Below are 7971 nucleotides of genomic sequence, written 5' to 3' on the forward strand. Positions count from 1 at the left end.
TAGGCCTATATGGTATATGCATAGAAAACAAGGGAAAATCCAAATCATGGTTACATGTAGCTCGCTTTGTTCATTCGCAAGGGCTCATGATCCGGGCACTGCACTGCATGCATGCCGGGCATGCGGCGCGCGCAGATCATCTCACGTCGCTCGCGCTCGATCAACGCATTATTAACGTAGGCTACACTATACGTCATTCTGGCCTCGCTCATGAATGTGCTGAATTTATGGCATCATAAAGGTAGGCTGTCCCTTTTCACATTCTCCCACCCTTTTTATACATTTCTACCATATACATGTGGTCAATTTATGCCAAAATGATCAGACTGCAGCTGCAAGTGAATCTCGTGAATCAATGTGGACTGTGGGAATAGCCCCAATCACAATCATGACAATGTGTACAGTGTAGTCCCATTCGAGCTAAATTTTGTTAGTTATTACTATTGGTACCGGTATCTAGTACTACTAACGAATATTAATCATGATTGATTATCAGATTATATCCACTCATACGAATTACGAGGTTAGTATATGCTATACCCACCTCGGAGCCCCACCTCGCACTACAAACGTGTTTATGCTAGTAGGCCTATGGATTTTTAAGTTGTCGGTTACATGACTACTAGGCCTAATTTAATGACGAATGTTCTGAATCTGAATATCACTTAGCAGAATAGTTGGGTCAAAGTTTCACTTCTTTTCCATGCTTCTATCACTAGTATCAGTCTCAAAATTGGACATTTAGAGCCAACATGAAGTTCCTCACACGCCCGGAGGGCCACTTACATTGACGAGTGGATACCATGCGCGACCAAAAAAACACGTAAAAAGGATGTCTTTTTCACGATATTGCACGTTACGTACGTAACGTGATAAGGGTGTCAAAAACACAAAAATAATGAAAAAAGGGTATCTATTTCGCTAGGAAAATTACGTGTTTAGGGTCGAATTTGCGGGGATGATAAAACAAAATTCAAATGTCTTATAAAGGATGTCCTTTTTGCCCCAACACTTCGTGTTTAGAGTCCGATTTGCGCGAGGTGTAGAAGATGTGGTCGTACTAAACCAAATAAGGTAAAGCCGACGACCGAAGGACCCGTAACAATAAAACATTTCTGTACTTGTTTAGGGGTTCATTTCAGGGAATATTTGCCAAGAGTATATCGTTTTGTTTCCAATACTTGTTAAGGGTAGGGTTTCACACGCCAATACTTGTTAAGGGGTGCATTTTCAGAATATGGAAATTACGTGTTTAGGGTGCTTTTTGAGACCCCATGGTCGCGCATGGTATCCACTTGTGAATGGAAGTGGCCCCCCCGGGCTCACACGTAAATAATTCGCCGCCGATTTCAAAACATGGCATTCGCGAGGGTCTGAGCTTGGACCCTCGCATGCATGCGATGTTTTGAAATCGGCGGCAAATTATGTGTGAGGAACTTCATGTTGGCTCAAGTTTAAACCACCAATTTTGAGACTGATAGAAGCATGGAAAAGAAGTTAAACTTTTGTGTAAAGTAAGAATATTAGTTTTAATTGTTTTTAAAGATCGTGTCATCGTGATGTTGCATGAATTTTATATTTTTCCCCCCATAAAATCCCACCTTTGTCACTCGGAATATCAGATTGAGTTCACGGTCTCCAAATTTTGGTAGGCCTAGGTGGAGCGTAGACCGTAGTGTAGCAGTAGTAAATCTCTTCCACCTTCACTGTCTTCCCTCTCTGTTTCTCTCTAATTTGTGTGTATGCATATGTATGTGTGTTTTTATTGTTACATATGTATTTTTAATGTATAATTTGTATTATGTTATGATGTATAATCTGTATTATAATGTTTACGTACATGTTATTGTTTGTGTTGGGACCCTGCTTACAAGCACTGTGCTTATTAAGGGTATCCCTTCATTTTTAAACAATATGTATCTGTATTTTATGTCATATTTGTACGTACACTTATTTTTAAAGATGGTAAATAAATTGAAATTGAATTGAAAAAATTGAATTGAATCAACATCGAAATCCTAACCTAGGTTAAGTTTTTGAAATGTCATGAATCTCAAAGTATATGGATCCAGTACATGAAACTAGTAGTCGATTATCAATGATTGGTTTCTGGTTACGTGATTAAAGTCAAAGGTCATTTAACCCTAAAAGGCTGGGGGGGAATCCCCCTCCCCTCAACACTTTTTGTGATTAATCCGCCGTGCGAAATTTTTTTACCACGTCGCTCGCTGATTGAAAGTCTCGCACAACTTTTGAGACCAAATTTGTGATGCCCGGGTACGTGGTTACAAAATTACGCAACATTATGTAAGTGCATGTCAGACTCAAACTCGGGCTCAAAAACGTGAATTCATGTACAAATCCAATGCAAATTTTGTATTTAGCCAAAATTCATAAATGTATCATTACTTCTACTTTTACTGATTAAAATTAAATCATTTTGTCTTGTTTGTGATCAGAATAAAGTCTGCAACAATTTCCATAAATAAACAATAGGTAAAAAAACAGGGAAATGCATAAGAAATTAACAAAACTATAAAATACATGTACATAATAAATTTGCAATACCAATTTTTTTCTGATGTACATTTTATCAGAATCCTATAAAGAGTTTGTGAATAAAAATTTACAATTTTGGGGCCATAATAAGTAATTATTAGAGCAAATCTTTTATTTCATGCATAAATTAGTATAATTAATTCATTTAAAAAAAATCTAAATCAGAAAAATTATTTATACAGCCTTGTAGATTTTATCGCACACTACCACTGCAAATTTTCACGGCCGAGATCTCAGAGGGCGGAATCCGCCCCACCCCTCGGCTGTGAGATGGACAAATAACCCAGCTCTATTAGGGTTAAGAATAATGAACATGGAACATGTTAGGGTATTTTTGAATGCCATCACTACTTCAAAATATACAAGGGTAATCAAGTGTGACATCGTCTGGCACGAGTCGTACGTCACATGATCAAATTCAAAGGTCATTTAGGATCAATGAACCTAGTACTGTATCTAATGAATGGTGTATTTTTAGGAGTACGCAATTGTTTTCAATGTCAGCACAGCTGCTACATTGAATCGTGTGATGTAGCCAGATAGGCAGATACATTCCACTTGTAATTTATTTGTTGTTCTCTTTTTTACCCAGGTATGAAGTATTTGATGCCCAATGCAAGTGCCAGCTGGGATTCACATTCCACCATCGGTAATTGGCTTTCTCACTGCCACATCATCCAACTGGCAATAGTTTTGAAAATGCCATCATGCAGTCCCAAACAGAACTCCCTTCAATTTTGCTCTGCTAACCCTGCAATCTACATGTAGGAGAGTTGTGTGAATTTGTTGCTTTGAGTCCTCATTACAAATTGAAAGTTGTGTGAAACAGTGTGAAGGAAGCCAAACTTGTTGATTTTAAGTATCAACATGGTCTTTGCCTGCAGACTACCTTATTTCATTGTGCTAAACATTGGAATGCCCGCTGTCTTTTCCATGGCCATCTCGAGAGATCGTCAGTGATGCCATTCACCTGTACACTTTGATAATGCAAGAAACTTCAGCAGTAAAGGAGGCAATATATTTTTTTAAAAGAAGACCATTTCATGTCGAAAGTACAGAGTCAGGTTTATGCGTTTGCTGTTGAACAGTCGCCCTTAGTTCAGACGCCATTATGAAGAAGAATATCGCCCAACTAAAGTCGCTCTATCTTGGGTATTGTCAATTCTCTTAAGGCCGCTAATCTCGACTCGGCCACTGCTTGACAAGGAATAGAGCCAAGTGGTGGGGCCTCGTCAAAAGGCTTAGACTGTCCATGATTCTCTTACTTTTATATTGATGACGTTAACGTTGGAAGTGTCTTCTCGATAAAGATTTTGCTTAGTATGACGTGTAAGAGAGACTGTTTTTTTTTTTGGGGGGGGGATGGGTGCAGGATTAGGTTTGATTATTTTGTAATTTTCGTTTAAACATTTTTTAACTGTATATTAAGTATGGATTTTCATTTTTTTTATTTATATGTGTGTTGGTGTGTGAGTGTTATACAGTGCCTATCAATACAAAGTTTACACTTCAAAAAAGTCCTGGGGATTGACAACATGTGGATATTTTTTCACATATATTCTTGGGTTTGTGTTTCATCTATCAGATGACAGCAACAATTTTGACATAATTTAACACTTGAGTGAGCACTGTCCATTTTTGTAAAGCTTGCAGATATTGGTTTACGCAAAAAATGATAATTTTCGTGCTGTGTCATGGAAAAAAGCCAAAAACAATCTGAGCGTGCGGTTCATTTCTCATAAAATTATTTTTGCATTTTTAGCCAATCGAAATAAAACAGATACATTTTTTAACAACTTTGCCACCAAAATCAATATTTTGACCCTTGGTAAGCACATCAACTAGCTTTTTTGTGCCAGCTGGATCTGGGGGCATGAGTGAATGTAAACAAAACTTTACTTCAGACATTTCCAGTATTTTTTTTCACTAAGTTTTTGTCATTTAGAGTGGGCTTACATTTCATATTTCATTTAATACTCGTTTCTTCACACTGTTCCCCAAGTTGATAAAGAGTAACAGAAGGAAAATATAGCATGTGAATCACAGCTCTGCGTAAATATCATCACGATGGCCTCGGTGTGTGGGGATGGGGGGGGGGGGTCGCAGTGGCGCTCTACATGTATGAAGTGTTTTGGGCAAGGAGGCAGGTTAAAAAGGTAAAAGGTATCTTCAAATAAATCTTTCTAGCAAAAGTTCATGTGTTTTCATGATTGTCGTCCACTTTTATTCATATACATGTAACTATTTCCAAGTTCTGCGCAAATAATTTTTCACAAACTTTTCAAAAGTAACTGTTGCTCACTCAAGTGGAAACATTTTTCAACAGTTATATCGCGATTTGCTGAAAGAGATCTGTACCAGTGTTTAAATGCAGAAAACGGCTTCAGGATATTACATAATATAATTTTAGAGGATTTTTTTTTACTGTTTTTGTGATACGCACTGTAGAGTTAGTTCATTTGACTTTTTTTCTCATTTTTTGCATAATTTTATAGTTTTGAATCAGCATCCATTAGTATCCATGTACAATCAGGTTATTGTTTGGCTTTTATTCTTATTCTACATTTTTTTACTACTGGTACAAGTAATAGTGCCTGTGTATTGGTACCACAGAAAACCTTAATTTGTGAGAGGTACATGTTCATAACACATGTTTTGCATAATGTGATCAAAAGAATGATTTAACTTGGTTGATCATGCAAGTATTTACAGTACATGTATACCTGATCAGTTGTTTTTCAACATTTGAATACATATTGTCCTTGAAATCAAGTAATCATTTAGGCCAGTTCATTTTATTGATGGTTTTATACATATACACTGTATGTAGATCTCCACATATTACTTGTTGAATTGGGAAGAGGATGGATTTTTATTTGAGTGGTTTTGACATTAATTTGAATTAAAATGATGACAAAACAACCTTTTTTACAAAATGTATTTGATGTTCTCTTCCAAATACATTAGAATATGTTAAAAATGATTCTTCGTCAAAAATAATGTTTCATAGAAATTAATGCAAAAAAAAATGAAATAGATTATGCAGAAGCCAAGAATTACAATTTTGACAAAAAAGAGTGGGGGTCAACCGTCAACTACCTTTTTGTCCCAAATCATTTTTTGGGTTGCACCCCCTCAATGTTTGACCAATATTTCTGAAAATGATGTCAAAATGCTCAGGAGCACAAGCTGCATCTATGGAGTTGGTCCTGTCTGTGATCTAAAACATCACCATTCTATAGCCCACCACTAGTATTATATAACACATTTTTTCCATAACCTTGTTAATTTGTATTTTTTGTTATGTTTAGCCTGATGAATCCTGAAAAAAATACTGAAAATAATAGTGGTGAAGGGGTAACAATATTCCTTTTGTAGCAAATTCAAACACCCATCAGTTAGCACTGACATACAGTGATACTTTAAAATTTGATTACCAGTACGGTTTTCAATTGAAACAATTTAGAATTAATTTATGAAATAATCATTTTAAATATATTGTAATAATGAGTTAATTATTAGCCTTCCATCATTCAGTTTAAATTATTACTCATGTTTAAATTTTTTTACAATCTTTCAGTCTATCTCTATTATACATGTACATTTATGATTGTGAACCTGTATATCTTTGTTATGAACCTTGTGTAAACATAGATTTCAGCCATTTTTTAAATATATAAACTATGAATCTGCACTTACATAAGCTTTTGGAAGATTTGTCTTTTAATAGTAACAATGTATAGCTTTTAACTCTATGGTCTTTATGCCCTTTATGCTTGCTATCTGTTCATACATGCGGCATGCTTGGAGTGGATAAGCTGGCAGATACAAAATGGGGTCAAGGGGATAGATACTGCGGGCTGAAAATATTTAAATGTATGTAAATTGAAAGAGCAAAATGCTAAAAATTTCACCAAAATCTGAAAACAAAGAAGGAAGTTATAAAAAAATTAGCAGTATTTAAAGGACAAGTCCAACCCAATAAAAAGCTGATTTGAATAGAAAGAGAAAAATCAAACAAGCATAATAACACTGAAAATTTCATTAAAATCGGATGTAAAATAAGAAAGTTATAACATTTTAAAGTTTCGCCAAATTTTTCAAAACAGTTGTAATTATGCACATCCTGTTTGGTAAGGAAAATGAGGGGACCGATGACATCTCCCACTCACTATTTCTTTTGTATTATATTATATGAAATATTTTGATTTTATTGTCATGTGAAACAGAGATACGTTCCTCCCTGAACATGTGAAATTCCATTGTTTTAACATTTTGTGGTTCAAAAAAGCATGTCCTAAAATTTTGGCAAATTCATGAAAATTGAAATATTGTATAATTCAAACAAAAAACAAGAAAAAGTGAGTGAGTGACATCATCAACTGTCTCATTTGCATAGCACTGAGTTGAGCATAGAACTGTTTTGTGAAAAATAAGTGAAACTTTGAAATGTCATAACTTACTTTACATCCAATTTTGATGAGGTTTTCAGCATTATTCATGTTTGATTTTTCTCTATTTAAATCAATTTTTTTTTCTGCGGAGGACTTGACCTTTAAAAAAATATATATACACATGGATCTGCGCATCATCATGACTGTTCATTAGGTGGGCTTTTGATGTCACATTCCCTTATTCCTCATACATGTAAGTTATTACATGAAATCAGAATTCATTCATTTTTTCATACTGTGTGAATGATAGGTAGCATTCATAATTGTATAAGTTGTGCACTTCAATGAATATTAATTACACTAGAATAGTGGGGTATGACATCAGTTTGCTCATTGAATATTCATAAAGACATGCATAGAACTGTATTACTGGAATAACACAAATCTTGGAAATTCTATAGCTTCTTCATTGTCCGATTTTGATCGAATTTTTAATGTGTTTTTTGTATTCTTTATCTGTGCAATCATATTATTTTAAGCATGGAGTACTCCTTTAACTTGAAAAAGGTTCAACACCCTAAAGAGTTGTATTTGTGATTACATGAAAATTCAATATTTTAATTTTGGAGCATTGTCAATACCTGTGCCCTTTCCTGATTGTCATGGACCTGTACTAGGTCTAGAATTTGTCAAAGAGAGGAAATTTACTTAGAAAACTTATGGTAATGTTTGCAAGCGAGTACGTGAATTGACTGTATGACACAGCGACTGTCAGTGTCTAGAAGATGTCATCGCAAGTTGGTGATATGGACTGAATATAATAGAACGGGAAAGAATACTGTCAATGTCATCCTTTTTTGCAGCTAATCCATCAAATTTTCCCAGTAATTTGATACTACAGCATTTCTGATGGATGAAAAATACGCAACATATTAGATATATGCACATGTTTACCTTGATTTGAAGTTTGTTTTGATAAAAGAAAGTAAAAAGAAACTCCATGATGGATGTTAAGCAA

General features: G+C 35.0%; 1 long non-coding RNA gene across 1 annotated transcript; it reads left to right on the forward strand.

Annotated features, from left to right (window-relative positions):
* LOC121409994 lies at nucleotides 1-5876 on the forward strand. Its single transcript, XR_005969260.1, has 2 exons — nucleotides 1-241; nucleotides 3152-5876. It is a non-coding gene; the product is annotated as an uncharacterized LOC121409994 (long non-coding RNA).
* Nucleotides 5877-7971: the final 2095 nt, after the last annotated feature.

Source organism: Lytechinus variegatus, chromosome 3, assembly GCF_018143015.1.
Source record: "Lytechinus variegatus isolate NC3 chromosome 3, Lvar_3.0, whole genome shotgun sequence".
Lineage (NCBI taxonomy): Eukaryota > Metazoa > Echinodermata > Echinoidea > Temnopleuroida > Toxopneustidae > Lytechinus > Lytechinus variegatus.